Below are 15,804 nucleotides of genomic sequence, written 5' to 3'. Positions count from 1 at the left end.
CGGGGCTGGGAGAGTTGCTTTGGAACAATCAGGGGAGCCCTTGGGACTTCAGGGGTCCCTTGGGATCCAGCCTTTCCCCAGGTGTTTCCATTCCTTTGTAGGAGGGGAAGTGGGGACACCTTTGTTTGTGATGCCACGTCAGCCCAAGCCTGGAGCCCCCACACTGGGTAAGAGATGGGGGGAGACGGGCACCAGACATGGTTGCTGGGCCAGAGCTGGAGCGGTCGGGAGACTCTTCACTGTGCAATAGTGACAGTAATGGGGAGAGCTGCTCATATGCAGGGGTGCTGCATTATGTCCTGGCCCTTGGTTTGCCACTTTAGGGACATTATCTGATTTCATGGCAACCTCATAAGCCAGTGACTCTTAGAGTGGGGTCCCAGTGGTCCTGGCACAGCCTTGGGGGCGTGTTAGGAATGCCCATCTCTGGCCCCACTCAGACCTGTGGAGTCCGAGACTCTGGGATGGGCCTCAGCGTCTCCGTCTCTCTCCGGAGGACTCTGAGTGTGATGACTGCTGCTGCATTTCACACGTGGAGAAGGTTGGAAATGTCACTGTTAACTAACGAGCCCAGCAGCCCATGGCTAGCCGGTGACAGCACCGGAGTGGAAATAGGGCGGTCTTCACTGAGAACCTGCTCTGAGCCCCGGCCCTGCCCTCCAGCCCCAGCACCGCCCTCCAGCCCCGGCCCCGACCCCCAGCCCCGGCCCCCCCCTCCCGCCCAGGCCCTGCCCTGTTGTGCGAAGTGTTCTTTCTGCCTGCATCTTCGGAGGTCCCGGGAGTGGGGAAGGTGACCCTGGGCCCCACCCCAGTGAACATGGCAGCTAGTGCTGCAGGCGCACAGGCCCATCTTCAGGTGCAGGAGGCCTGGGGGTGCCTGATGGGAATCTGACCCTGTGGGGCTTTGTCCAGTGTCTCTGTGGCCAACTGCACACACGTGGGTGTTGACACCCAGTGAGATTGCTCTTTTTCTTAAGTGAGCGTAGTGAGGAAGATGGCTGGAAATGCCGTGTGCGGCTGCAGTTCCGAAGCTGCTCGCCTCTCTGGGTCATTGTCTCTCTGCCCTCCTGCTCCCTCGCCCTGCCAACCGTGGAGATGACCTGTCCTGCCATGCCCTTTAGCATGAGCTTGGGTTTCCAGCCAGTCTATATTTTGTGAGATTGGGTGCCTGTCTGTGGAACAAACCAGAAACTCAGGGCTCGCAGTGGTGTTCGAGACCCTGGGTCAGCAGTGGTGGCTTTGACCGTGGTCTGTGGGTTGGCTACAGTGGGGTCAGACTGGACCCTAGGCTCCGGGCTCCGGGGCAGGGGAGTGGACTAGGGGAGTGGACAGCTTTGCTGCTCTCGGCAGGCTGGGCTCCAGGTGGTGGGTTGGGTTCAGGGCTGCACTTCACAGGGACAGGCCCAGCCTCAGAACCGCATCACTGCCATCCCCTCCAGGTCACGAAAATCCCACTGGCTCAAGCAGACCACATGGCCAAGCCCAGCATCAGCGCAGGTGAGGGCGTGCGTGAGAGTTTTCCCAACAGTTGCCTAACAGCCAAAGTCTTTTATCTCCTGACCCCTTTAATCGAGTTCCCTGTACTACCTGGCATACAACAGGTGCTTATTAAATGCTTGGCCCGCTGCTGGACTAAAGTCATTTGGTTTCACTGAACTCATCGTCTTTCTGGGAATGATATTACAAGAAGCTTTCACACCCACGCTGGAAGAACCTTTTGGCCAAAGAGTTCTTTAATAGTGATCAAATTGATCGAAAGAAGAGTTTTCCCACATGAAATGTGAATTCATTGGCATGAAATGACAGTCAGTTTCATCATAAGTTGTCTCCTGAGTAGAAATAGGAAGAGTAAACATGTACATCTTTCTCAAATGGAATGAGCCTAGCTTCCAGCCAAAGGCAGGATTCATGATCCCATTTCTCTGCTTTGATTCTCTTTAGAAATACAGTCACCAAAAATTAATTGCCAAGTAGTCTGCAGTGTGTGGACACCGAGGGCTTTCAGCCCAGGCCTGATATTGATACCTGCTCATCAGCACATTTGAATTACGTGGACTGTCAATAAATGCCTGGAACATTGTGAGCTTCGGGGACATGAAGTCCATTTACCACCAGGCAGCTGGCGGCCAGCACCACATCCATGCTCTTCTGAACTTTGGTGTAGCAAATGATTCTGCATGCCTTCCAGAAAGTGGCCCTAATTTGAATTCAAATCGTATTCATGGTATTGGCTTGGTGGCGTTTGGAGGAGGGGACACCATGGCAGTAACAAGCAGGATGCAGGGACTCAGCAGAAGCAGGTGCAGGTACCTCCCAGGGGCCCACCTGCTCCTGTCAAACCGCGGTGGTCCTGCCTGTCCTGCTTTTGGAGATGACTGCCCCAGATGGTGGGGCAGGGCCAGGGCCAGGCTTTGGGCTCTGGGACCAGGCAGAGCCGGGTTGGGCTTCATCTTCCACACCAACTGCTGTGTGGCCTGGAGTGGTGGTCAGAGCTGTGGCACCTGTGCACACTGAGTACAAGCATGGGCCCCTGCCCAGGTCTGAGGACTACGTTCGGAGATGGATGAAAAGGCCAAGCCCCCTGCTAGCAGTGCCAGATGCCCTCGGGAACTGGACTTGTGGTCCTGGGCATTCATTGCCAGCTTGCTCTGCACCAGGCGAGGTCTGAATGATTTCCTTGCGGTGCCGCAGTCATCCCTGAGGCCACCCTGCCAGGTACTGTCACATCCCTCTCTTTCTCAAAGAGAAACCGAGTCACAGGGTATTTCAGTAACTGAGAACATTAAGTGACCTGGATGTGGCAAAGCTGGCTTGTACCAGAAGCTGGGAACTTTGGGGCATGCTGGGCGTGGGTGTAGCAGCCTCTCTGTCCACCCGAGGTGGCCCTGCCCTGTTTCCACACACAGCCTGCCTAGAGCTAGAGAAGGCTCCAGGCGTTGAGTGCTCAGCTCCAGGAGCTGGGCAGATGGCACACCTGACCAGGATAAGGTGTAGGTCTGGGAGAACGGGGTCAGTGCAGTGCAGGCCACAGGTGAGGGCAGATGCAGATAGGAGCGCCATTAGAGGGCAGTGAGAGGGTAAGGGCTTCTAGGCTGGCATGTGGGCCTGTCGTGCACTTTTCCCACAGACTGGTCAGAGGTGCTCAGCAGGACCCTGGATGCCTTCCTGGGAGTAACTAAGAGGTCATGTCTGGATAGAACCAGATGTGAGGGCTTAGACCCCCACAGAGCCAGGTGCCCCTGGGAAATGCCAGCATTGTGTGAAGGAGTGTCTTGTAACAAAGCAGATATCCCCTGCCCCCCACCCTCATCCCGCAGTTCCTAGCAGGTTCCATTGCCTTCCAAACTTGATGCCGCTGGATCCTCCCGAGGTCCCTTTGCAGGTTGGAACCTGTGGCTCAGAGGTGAGGCAGTTTGCCTGGAACCACACAGTGGCTGGGTGTGGAGTCTGGACAAGGTGCATCCTGATCCAGGGCCCCCTACTCTGATCCATGGGTGTCTGGGCTCCAAAAAGCTTTCTCTGACCTTCTTGTTCTTGAGAAAGCGTGGTGCCTCCAGGATTCAGGCCTGAGTTGTGCCTGGGACCATGTGGGTCCCTTTCATTCCTGTGTTACCTGGGGGTGAGGCAGAGGTTCCTGGTCCTGCTTTGGGCATCATAAGATGGGCTGTTGTGGTGTCCCCTCCCCGCCAGGGCTGCTCTGAGGGCGCCCCTGGGGAGCATCATGCAAAGTCCTCCGCGCCCCTCTGGGGCACAGGGTGGGGTCTCTCCCTGTGGTGTCTCCGTGAGCAGGAGGCAGGCACAGTATGAATGTGGCCTCTGACAGCACAGCCATGCTGAAGACCCCTCAGTCCGGCCTCCTGGGGCCGCTGGGCCTGGAGCACCCTGGAAGGCAGAGAGCCCCCCAGGTCAGTGCTTCTGAACTCGGAGGAAAACACCAGCCAAGGGCTGGGCAGCTCAGCTCTGACCCAGACACCTGGCACGGCCTTGGCAGGTACCGGCCCCGTCTCAGCAGACCCATATCCTCTCCTCTCACCTCCTGGGCAAGGACACCACCAATGAAAGGCTTGTAGGAACTGGATGAGCTGCATGAGCCCCCGGGATGGGACCAGGTGATGGCGGCTCGCTGGTTTTCCAGGCACACACGAAGGGGCCGAGCCCATCAAGAATTCCGCTCCAGAACTCCTTGATATTTGGCTTAAAGTTCAGCTCTAAATATAGACCCGTTGGGGTCTGTCGCAAATGTTTTCTTGAGGGGTCTGTGATGATGTGCGTGGGGTCCTAAGAGGGGCAGGGTTCTGGCCCCCACCCTTCTCGTGGTCTGCGGCGCTGATGGAAGCAGGTGCAGGAGGGGAGACGGGGGGCCAAGGAGACTCTCTGGCAAGTGCTGCCTTCTCTCCCTCCCTAAAGACCCTTCTCCAGGAGAGCTGCGCCTCTGCCCCGCCCGCTCCCCTGGCTGACCCAGGACCCACCTGCCGTCCTGAGCGTTCCCGTGGCAAGTGTGGGCGTGGCCGCTGCTGGTAACGGAGGAGTGAGATCAAATGAGTAGCCTCTGAGCCCCTGCTGGGAGTTGGGAGCCCTGTGGAAAACTGAGAACGCAGGCTCCTGCGGGAAGGCAGTGCTGGCCCCACGCCCCGCGGTGGCCGTCCTGCTCTGACTGTCCTCCCGGCAGGAAGCATCCTCCAGTGTTCCCTCTGCTGTGTCCTGTCACCGCAGCTGTGAGCCTTCCTTGGGTGGGTTCCTGGGGACCACCAGAGAGCCCCTCCCAAGGGGTCGCCAGTCACAGCGGACCCCACCTAGCTCTTCTGCCATGGAGAAGGATCCACACCTGCCTGCCTTGGGCGAGCTGCCTTTGCTTGCTGGTGTCCTGGTGCCTGGCTGCTGCTACCCAGGAGCCGGGCTCTGGGCAGGGAGGAGGGCTTCCTGGAGGCAGCGGCAGAAGTCTGTTGATCTGAAGCCCTCAGGAAACCTTCTTAGGGGGTCTTGTTTAGGAAACAAATCCCTCTGCTGATGTAGCTGCTGGCTGACTGTCAGCGCTGCCCGCTGTGGGAAGCCCTTATGAGCGTGTACATCCTCTCTCGGGGTCCTGCAGGCCACGCGGTGGGAGCCTGCTCTCCCTGGGTCAGGACACGGAGACTTCACAGCCCAGCAGACCCCACGCCCATGCCCAGCTCTGCCTAAATGGATCGATTATCTGGAAACCCCGTCGAGGGGCTCAGAATTGCGGGCAGGGTGGGAGACCCCTTCTGGAGGGGTCCCTGTAGATTAGCTTGGCTTACTTGATTCATTGATTTTGTCAAGGGTCCGTTTATCACACTGACAACTGGAAAAACCTTAAATAAATATTTATCATCCTCCGAGGGGCCCGGCCAGGCTCCCAGGGAAGAGGAGGGGCAGATGGGATTGCACCTACATGGGGCTTCCAGGGCTCACCCTGAGGGAGGAGGCCCAGAGCCAGCCCTGGGCACTGAGCCCCTGGTTTCCCACTGTTGTGATGCCCCTGCCTGCATTCCCTGCAGAATACCCTGGAGACTCAGGCCTGGGGCTGATCTGAGTGGGGGCTGGTTCCCATCCACCAGGTCACAGGCAGTGGAGTACCCCGGAGACTCGGGCCTGGGGCTGATCTGAGCGGGGGCTGGTTCCCATCCACCAGGTCACAGGCAGCGGACTACCCCGGAGACTCAGGTCTGGGGCTGATCTGAGAGGGGCCTCGTTCACATCCACCAGGTCACAGGCAGAGGTTGGTCTGCCTACTGCTCATTCATTCGTTCATTCGTGTGTCTTTCACCCCAAGAGCCCGCCCCTTGTCTCCCACCGCCATGCCCCACACGGGCTCAGCTCCGGCCCTGCTGTTGCCTTCCTCTGGAAGCTTCCTCTCTAGACATCCTCCTGACTTGTGTGATCCCGGCTTCCCTCAGATGCCCAAATGCCACCTCCTCAGGGGAGCCCTCCTGGACCACCTTGACTCCACGGGCCCCCCGCTCTGTGCCTCTCCTGCCTGGCTCACTCTGTCTCCGTGGAGGCCCCCATACCCTGGCTTTGTGCTATGGACAGTGGTTCCTGTGCCCTCCGTGTGCCCCTGCAGACACAGGTCGGTCTCAGCTCTGTTCCCGGCTGCATTCCCAGTACCCTGACGAAGGACAGACCGCCCGGAGGCACCCGAGCCAGAGGGAATAGGATGGAGGGAGGGAAGCAGGATGCAGGCTTCCCTGGTCGCACGCACTGGACACCCAGGAGGAGGCTGCGGTCATGGGGAGATCTGTGCCAGGGACAGGATGGTGGGAGAGGGTGAGGAGGCATCCCAGGGATGAGTCCTGGGACAGGGCTGGGAGGGGACAGATCACCAGGCACCACTGTCCTTAACGTTCTGGAAGGTTCCTACAGTGTCTCTGAGCATACATCCATGCTTGCCGTGGTGCAGGCCCGCCTGCCACCCAGGGCTCTCTGTCCAGGCTGGTGGTGCCCTCCCTGTCTGCCTGACTTGGGGCGCAGCCCTGACATGCCCAGGCCCTCCTCCGTTCAGCCTGTGGCCTCTTTTTGCGGGGAGGGCTTGTCAACGCCCCTGGAATCCAACCGAGAACTTGACAATGGAGGATGTTTAATGCTCAGTAAGTGATCACCGTCCACCTGCCCAGCTCTTGGCCTCCATCCTGGCCAAGCGTGGACATGCATTTGTCCAGGTCGCTGAATGGGAGCATCAAAGAGGGTATGGAAATTCCCCCAAAGGGACAAATGAGGTACAAACCACAGGCTCCCTTTTCATCTTGCTCCTGCTCCCAGAACCCAGGTCCTCGGGCGGCCGCTCAGAAGAGCTCAGCTCCCACCCGGGCTCAGGGAAGAGATCAGGCTGTGGAGAGCCTTTGAAGGGTTGGGAGGAAGAGGCCGGAGACTTTCTGAAAGGGCTCCCAGCAAAAGCGTCCCCAGGGAAATGCTCCCGGGTGTCTGGACTGCCGGCTTTGAAGGTGCAGAAGTTTGACGGGCTAGTTTAGTCCATCATTTTTTTTCCCATTAATAAAAATTAGGATAGGAAAGAAATTATCATAATCCAACATTGACAATGAAGCTTTCCCATTTACTCCTCTTTCTGTAAGGGTTTTTTAGCAATCAAAATGATTATGATTAATACAGTGCATATTAAAACTTTTAACCTGGTACCTTCATAAAGTAAAAAATGTTCCCAACATATTACATTTTTAATCACATGAGTTAATTACTCTTTAGGGAGGCTTTGGAGATTCTGGAAAGGAGGGTATTACGGATTTCAAAGAATGAGACTGAAACTGTCATTTTAATGAGAATGCAAATGAGATTGCTGAGGTTCAGTGAAGGTCACAGCGGCTTCATCATCAAGTTATTACAGCCATTTATTGCCAGTAACAAATGAATATTAAAAGCTATTGTTTTAACAGATTAGACCTCCAAATTATTATTATTTCAAAATTTCCCGGGTGTCTGGAATATAATTTAAAAATTATGAAACACTAAGATTCTCTGCGGACCTACAGTCCTCTCATGAGCCTGATGGTTTTTATAGAGACGTGGGTCTGTCTGTCGCCAAGTGTCAGAGCTTACAGGAGTATCTGCAGAGACAGTGGGATGCTCGTGGTCAGGTGCTTGCTCTCCCCATAGTGGTCCTGAGAGGAGGTCCCACAAGCCTCTCCAAGCTGTGTTCTCGGGGTCTCTGGGCAGGGGCTCAGGGTGGCAAGGTAGCCCCTCCACCCAGGGATCTGAGATCTCTTATGGTAGAGGTAAGAGAAGGCTGTTCCAGCGGCTATCATGGCAGCAGGAGGTCAGACGACTCCCACTACAGGGCCACCCAGTCCCGGACACCTGTCCCTGCCCCACCCACTGCTGTGTCTTAGCAACCAGCCCAGGGCCTGGCACAAGGGGCTCCGTGGATGCCGAGTGAAGGGAGGGAGGATGGATGAAGGAATGAAGGAATGAAAGGATACTGGCCGGTGGCATGGGGCCGGCGGTGGGCTCAGGGCTCTTTCTAAGCGGCATGGCCAGCTTCCCAGGCGCCTGGACATTCTCCTCCCTCATCCCTTTCCCTCTCAGAGCAATCCCTCGTCTCGCCAGCAGAGCAAGTGGAGCTCAGCCCTGGTGTTCAGACTGTGTCCTGAAGGGGGTTTCTGGGGAGGGCGGCTGCTCCCTGATGGAGGACACGAGCTCCCAGCTCATTCCTATGGCTTTTCCTGCCTCTCACTCTCACAACATAGGTGTTCAAGCTTGTCTGTGTTTTCAGAAGTGCGGATCTTTATGGGAAGAGGGAGAGAGGGAGACAAGGCAAAAACAACAAAAAAAAACCCAAACCCACTAAACACTGAGAAGCTCCTGGAAGCGGCCTGGGGTGCACCCCCCATGCCATGGGCACCCCGTGGTCTGTGGCGTCCTGCAGCCAGGTGACCCTGACATCAGCAAGGCCCAGGGAAGAGGGGACCTCGTCCAAGCCCCTGAGACAGGAGCCCAGGAAGCTGGCCCAGGAGACCGACCCGAGGGCATCGGGCAAGATGGGGGTGTGGGGATGGGGGCGCTGTGGACGCTGGCCGGAGGCTGCCGAGCCATCTCTCGAGGAATAGCTGCTTCAAGCCCACAGACCTGGGAGGGGATGTGCCTGGCCTGGGGTGGTGCTTTTGAGGAGTGGAGGCCCTGCCGCCTGCTCCCCTGCCCCAGCCAGGGCCCTCTTCTTGCCCTTGCTCCCTCCCTGGGAGTGTCATCTCCTGTGGGCAGAGTCCTTTGTGACCGTGGGATCCAGGGACCGGGTTAAAACCCTAAACACTGAACCCACTCCTGGAGGGGGAGAGTAGGGATTGGTGGTCTCACCAAGCTCCTGGACCACGGATGGGAGGTGATGTCACCAGAGACCAATGGCACAGAGCGCGTCGCAGGCAGAGGAGAAGAATTTGTCCTGGGGAGGCTCCCAGGGGACTGTGAGAAGAGGTGGGTCCCTCAGAACAAGAGCTCACCGGCCCTGCATCCCCAGACCCCCCTGTGGCCAGCCCCTCCGTCAGAGCAGCCCCTTTGGGGTTCGCCAAGCTGCAGGGACCCAGTGAGGTTGTGGCTGCATCTCGGTCCTGCGCACCACAGGGAGAAGTAATTAAATGTAGTAGATGCAGAGGCTCCCGAAATTACATGATTTAGGAGCTGCAACTCACACGCATACGCACGCGTGCTAAGCTGCAGATAATTAATAGATTTATTTAAATCAGCCTCTGCCATCTGTATTCATCTGGAAGAGATGCTTCTTGGCAGGCCTATGTTGGAAGACCTTTGATCTGTTAAAGGAAAGCGGGGTGTGTCCCGAAGAGGCGCTGGGGCAGCAGGGGATTCAGGTCCCCGGGGCCTCTGGTCTGCAAGGCACGTACCGCACAGGTGTGATGGGGCAGTGACTGCAGCAGACAAGGCCAGGTGGTTCCTGCAGTCAGACCCGAGTGGGAGTGAGGCAGACAGGGATGTGGAGTCCCCTCGAGGCTGTTCTCAGAGACACCCCACTAGGCAGGGTCCCACCCGATCACAGCCTTGCTCAGGGCCCAACCTCCACAGCCCCAGAGGCCCCATGCTCACTTCCCTTGTGGGCACTGCCCGGCTCCCGGGATGCGGACCCGGGCACCCTGCTGTCCACAGTGGCATCCTCATGCACTCACTGGGGCACAGACCCTCCTGCTTGGTCCTGGGAGGAGAAGCAGATGGCACTCATGAGTGTCAACCCTCCCAAAGGAGAAGAGGGCTGCAGCCGGACCTGGCGTGGTCACCAGGGGCACCCACCACTGGGAAGCCCACAGGGAGCGGGCAGAGTGCCCAGGTCTGGGGTTCAGGGCCAGCAGCAGTAACAGCATCAGAGCTGTGCTAGGGTCTGAATTGTGTCTCCCCAAAATCCGTATGTTGACGTCCTAACCCCAGCTCCTCAGAGTGTGGCCATACTTGGAGACAGAGGCTTTAAAGAGGTAATTGAGGTTAAATGGGGTCAGAAGGGCGGGGCCCTGATCCAGTATAACTGGTGTCCTTATAGGGAGAGATGAGGACATGGACAGGCACAGACGGGCCACCCTGTGAGGACACAGAGAGAAGACAGCATCCACAGGCTGAGGAGGGCGGCTCCGGAAGGACGCAGCTCTACCCACACCCTGACGCTGGATTCCCAGCCTTCAGGGCTGTGAGGAGGACATGAGTTTCTGCCCTGAGTGATGCTGAGGACAGGGCTGACGGGAACGCACCTGTGGTGTTCTGTTCTGGCTGCCCTAGGACACCAATCCCAGGTGGTGGTGAGATCAGAGGTGAGCACGGCGGCTCCTTACAGGAGACTGAGTGGGAGCCTGGTCTCGCCCAGGCGTTTTAGGCTCTCCACTGAAACCTGGCAGCTCAGGCTCCCTGAAGATGCCAGGCCACGGGCCGCCGAGCACCACAGCCACTGGTAGGCAGGGGGGCACCTCCAGACTCTCGGCAGAGGTCCAGCCCCCACAGCACCCCTTCCTGACCTGCCCTTAGCAGGCAGGGATGGGCGATCATTGTTCAGGGAGGGCTCTGGCCATGCCTAAAGCTCCCTCCCTGAGGTCAGCTCCCGTAGAATCCACTGGAAGGAAGTGTCCCCTGCAGATGGGTCCCAGAACCCCTGTCCCTTGAGGTCACAGTGAGGACACAGCTGGAGGATATGTCTAGGCCAGGGCAGGTGTGACCTTTCCCACGAGACAAGTAGGTGGAGACAGAATGGAGCCACGGAGCCCGCTCAGGCGGAGGCCCCAGACCGAGGAGGGTGTGGTCTGTTTCCTTCCCCTGTTTCCTTTAGATTCTGCACCTCACCAAGATCAGCACACCCTCCAAGGAACGGGGAAGGTGATGGGGACTCCCAGATGGATAGCGAGCCGGGCCTGTGCCAATTCATTCTTATTCAGTGCCACCGTCGCCACATCCCAATCTAGTCATTATTGCGTCTTCGCTCTCCGTGGCTGCATTATAACTGGAGCTTATGTTCAATTTGCTGGGAGCCGGCAAATCATCGTCTGCTTTTCCTCAGCACACACTAATTTGCTGTTGGCCCTAGGTGTTTCTTAAAGTCTAGCATTTTACACATAGACAAATTAAACCTCGTTTTTGAATGTGTTCCTCCCTGGAACTGACATAATGCTCTTTAATGTCTGTTGCGCCTCTTGGGGGCTTGGGGCTCATAATATCTGCATTTTCAAGCAGCAGATTCCTTGCAGGGATGTGTCCCAAAGCCAATAATGAAGTGATTAAGGAGAGTTGGGCTCCTGTGGGTGTTTGCCCGTGTGAGCGTGGCCTCAGGAGCGGTGGTATGGGGAGAGGTCTCTTTGTTGCTGTGGAATATTCATTTGGCGAACCAGGAACACCTCTGTGGTATCTTCCAGGCGTGGCCACTGGGAGACTCGAATGTGGCGACATGGTCCAGGGGCTGTAGACCAGGGGGGTCCAGTCAGGTTCAAGGGCCAGGATAGGGAGGGGCGTGACACGAGTGTGTGCCACCAAGGGCTGGTGGTTCACCAGGTCAGGAGGACACCCTGGGTGCCCACGTGTGCCAGGTGCTTGGGCGAAGGGCGGGCCCACCTCCTGGGCTTCACTCGTCTCCACCAGCTGCCAGGGAGAGAGAATGGGTGCACAGTGGGAAATTCACAATGAGCAGGTGTCAGGCCTGAACTGTGTCCCCCACATTCAAATGGACTAGCCCCAGGGTGATGGCATTTGGAGGTGACAAGGTCATAAAGGGGCCCTTATACTGGGGTCAGGCCCTTAGGAAAGAGGCGAGAGGGAGGCGCCCCCTCCCTCTCACTGCTACCCAAGGGACACAGTGCCGAGGGGCCCAAGGAGGGAGCCCACACCAGTAACCCAATTGGGCTGCCCTCGACCTTGTTGTTGAGGTCAACAAGGCCTGCAGGCACCCGGGCCATGGCGTTTTGTGTTGGCAGCCGGGGCTGACCCCAGCGGTGGACGCTCTGCTGGGCCACTGGGCTACGGTGGACGCTCCTGCTGGGCCACTGGGCTGCCCCGCAGCAGATCTCGGGGCCCATGGTGGCTGGGGCTGCTTAGGAAGCGGGCCCCATGGTGGAGGGATGGCTCTGACTCTGGCCCCTCAGCCATCACTGCTCTGTGCTCTTTCTCGTCTGAGGGTGGCCTTGCTCTTGGGAGCAGGCACCGAGGTCCCAGGTAGAGCCCCTCCGTGAGATGAGCCGGGTCACCTGACAACCCACACTGCCGGGTCCCCTGCCCCACAACCCCTCCTCTGACCCTGGCCGTCCTGGAGCTCTGCTCTGAGAGGCGATGGCTGATGGAGGAAGGTGGGCCTCTTCCCCCAGTCTCCACATCCCCAAGGCTTCTCCCTGTCACTGCAGCTGTCACCGAGAGGGCTTTTCTGGGGCAGTCAAGCCTTGCAAGTGGGAGAACCAGGGAGACCTAGAGGGGATGTGGGTTTTGGCTGAGCCTTGAGGAGGAGGAAGGAAGCCAGGAAGGGGCATGTGGGATGAGGGCACAGCCTGAGCCAGGTAGGAGGGGTGCGGGGCCTGCCTTTGGGGAGCAGAGGGGACAAACCCAGAAGCGGAGCGTGGTGGGGATGGAGGAAGGGATGCAGATGCAGCGCCACAGGCCTGGGTCATTATCCTCATTACAACCATCGCCAGAGATGCGGTCGCCGTACGCTGAATCTTTATGGGGCAGTGGTGGACACGTTTCTATCTCAGCCTCGCAGAGGAGGACCTGAGGCCGCAATGCAGGGGTCCAGACCTGTGGGTGTGTGGGTCTGGGCAGGAGTGACCGCCAAGGGTCTTCTTTCTATGCACAGGCTGGCCATCCTCCATCAGGCAGCTGCCCTGGCCACCGATGCCTTCACAGTGTGGGATTTGGGGACCTCCAAATCCAGTGTGCTGTCCCATGGGAAAGCCACGTCCTTGTAGGGGAGGAGCATCACTGCTCTCAGCAGGGGGCTGTTTCTCTAACGGGAGCCTGTCAGTTTCTGGGCGGGGTGTGACATGGCTTAGGCATCTGTCCCTGTCATGCGCCCAGGCCGGTGCCATCAGGCTCCTGGCATTGGTGTGGCCCCAGCATTAGTACGGCCCCAGCAGGCCCCTCAGTGTTTCCATTCACTGGAGACCACACGTGGGATGCCAGGAGCCCCGAGGGTGCAGATAGATCATCAGGGCCTGGGGCCAGCCTAGGCAAGGGCAGTGCCAGCAGGTGCCCCCAATGTGAACCAACGTGAGGTGCTTTCATGCTGCAGAAGGTGCCCGGGTCCTGAGACCCACGCTGGGCCATGAAAACCAGTTGTCTTTATTGTTTTTATTTCTTTATTTAATTTTGAGATGGAGTTTCACTCTTGTTGCCCAGACTGGAGTGCAGTGGTGCCATCTAGGCTCATTGCAACCTCTGCCTCCTGGGTTCAAGCAATTGTCCTCCCTCAGTCTCCCAAATAGCTGGGATTACAGGTGCTCGACACCACGCCTGGCTAATTTTTTGCATTTTTAGTGGAGACAGAGTTTTACCATGTTAGCCAGGCTGGTGTTGAATTCCTGACCTCAGGTAATCCATCCCTCTCAGCCTCCCACAGTGCTGGGATTACAGGCGTGAGCCACCGTACCTGGCCTCACAGTTGTCTTGAAAGTGGCTTTTGTTTGGCTCCTGTGTCTGAGCAGTTCTCATCCTGTGCTGTCCTCTGGACCTGGGGATGGAGGGGTTCCCTGTGTGGGTGACACTGGGGTTTGTCTGGGTCTGGCTGTGGCAGGCTCTGCTCTTCAAGCTGGGAGCGTTGTGGGTGGGGACTGTGGATGGGAGGTGATGCATCCCGCCCTGGGAAGGTGTGTGTGATCATAAGGACAGAATGTGCCACACAGGCCTCGGGGCCCAGGGAGCAGCTGGGCTGATGGCTGATGACATCCCACGTGTCGGACCCACTCTGCTCTGTGGCTCTGGGACGCTTTGCTGGTACCTCTATCACCAGGCCAAGGAAAGTCCTTTCTGCTTCAAGGACAGAAGCCAGAGCCTCTCCCTTCCCCAGGGATAGCCGAGTGCCCTCGTCACAACGTTTCTGGAGCCCCTTTGCAGGTCTGTGAATTCCTCAGGCTGCGCCGTAGGTGACGAGGCTGTTCCAGGTGTGCTGGGGCTGCTGGCCTCTGGGGAGGAAGGCACATGGTGTCCTCAGCAGGGCCTGTGTTTCCAGCCTCGTTTCGGGGGTGAAAACTCACCCACAGGTTTGGAGCCCGATCTCTCTGTGGAGGCCACACCACTCCACGGTTTGAAACGTTTGCCGCCCCTGCTTGTATCCGCTCCTCACGGTGGCTCTGGGTCGGCGGGGCTGGAATGCTTGGCTTTGTGATTGGCAATGCCTCAAGGCTTGGACACCCCGCTTCCCCCCCGCCCCCTGCTGGAGAATGGCGATGCCCGCGGTGGGTCATGAGCCACTGGCACAAACAATGCTCCCCCCAGGTGTCTAAAAATCAGTCAACCATTTCTGGTGCTGGGAGCGGACGTTGAGTCACTGACCTGGGCTTTGACCTTATTTAGAAGTTTGTGTTCCCGAGGCTTAGCATGGCTGCGTGGGGGCCAGTCCGGGGCCACGCACGCTCTGCACGGTGACGCGGGATCAGAGTCCTTTCCGTCCTGGGACTGGGACTGTGGGCGGTGGCTCGGCTCATGGCCGCTGGGCACCCTGCCCTGCCTCAGGCTCCCTGAGTGCTCTCTGCCTCAGGCTCCTTTTCTTAGGGATTCGTCGTAGGAACAAACTGGTAGGCGGTGGTGTGGAACTTGGTCCTGGTGCAGGGTAAGCACTAATTTGCAGCCGTCTCTGCTGCCCTCCTTATCCTAAGCTGCCTCATTTCCCCAGAGCCTTTCTAGAAAATGAGAAGGGGGCACAGGAAGGTAACTGAACAACAGTGTGGACCTCACAAGGCCTGTGACTCAGGGGCAGCCCCGTATCAGCACCAAGCCCAGACCTCCCCACCAGGGAGGGAGGGCAGGAATTTAGCTCCTCTGGGGACCCCCGGGTCCCTGTCACAGCCTCCAAGGCCCTCAAGACTCCACTGACACTGCCAGGAAAAGCTGCCTTCCACCCCTCCTAAACCATCATTGACTGGCAGATGGGACAGCCAGGCCCCCACGCCCAGTCTCTGGTTAATGGTGGGGTCAGGGCGGGTCAGGCCTGGGCCCCTGACACCGTTTCTCATGACAATTCTGAGCCCTCTTTCCTCTCACAGCCCTGGGATGCCCGTCTGTGCAGGTGATGGTACCGGAGGCCCTGGTGGGTGATGGTACCAGTGGCCCTGGCGGAGCTGCAGGCTGGTACCTTGGCATCTCCCACACCAGTGCTGGGCTGGACCGAGCCGCCTGCTTGCTCCTCTATAGCCGCAAGTGACCTTCAAGAGCCTCGGCCCTTGACCTTCCACCATTTCTCTGACATTTAGCAAACAGTGCCGGCCGCCCCTCCTCGGGTACTCGGCCAGGTCTTTGCATGGCCCCCAAGAGCCCTGCGGACAAGTGGCCCCCCCATCCCCTCCAAGAGTCCTGCGGACAAGGGGCCCCCCATCCCCTCCAAGAGCCCTGCGGACAAGTGGCCTCATCCTGGGGGTTCCTCCTGTGCATTTCTCCAGTGGGGACCACAGTGAGCGCTTACGTAGGGACAAAGGGGTGGCTTCTCCCAGCTTGCAGTGGTCTGTCTGGCCTCACTCACTGGCAGTGTGGAGCTGGGCCCTGAACTCCTCTGGGCACAGGTGGGGCTGGTGTTGGCCACATATATGAGTATCTGGAGGTGGGTGGCGTGTGGGGCTCCTCTTGTCTCTATACGGGAAGAGGGGCCTGGCTGCCAGAGGGGAT

General features: G+C 58.2%; 1 protein-coding gene and 1 long non-coding RNA gene across 2 annotated transcripts in view; both read left to right on the top strand.

Moving 5' to 3' along the window:
* Window positions 1-13,343, top strand: part of LOC103888434 — a 28,181-nt gene extending 14,838 nt beyond the window's left edge. The window contains exons 2-3 of the long non-coding RNA XR_652939.4: window positions 102-167; window positions 1,440-13,343. This is a non-coding gene — a long non-coding RNA (uncharacterized LOC103888434). The remainder of the gene's footprint in view (window positions 1-101; window positions 168-1,439) is intronic.
* The window catches only part of TAFA5 (TAFA chemokine like family member 5), a 251,054-nt gene that overhangs the window by 53,737 nt on the left and 181,513 nt on the right, over window positions 1-15,804 (top strand). The gene's annotated exons all lie outside the window — the stretch shown is intronic.

This window comes from Papio anubis, chromosome 16 (assembly GCF_008728515.1).
Source record: "Papio anubis isolate 15944 chromosome 16, Panubis1.0, whole genome shotgun sequence".
Classification (NCBI taxonomy): domain Eukaryota; kingdom Metazoa; phylum Chordata; class Mammalia; order Primates; family Cercopithecidae; genus Papio; species Papio anubis.
Note: the sequence above shows the minus strand (reverse complement) of the source record. Positions and strands in the feature narration are given on the sequence as shown.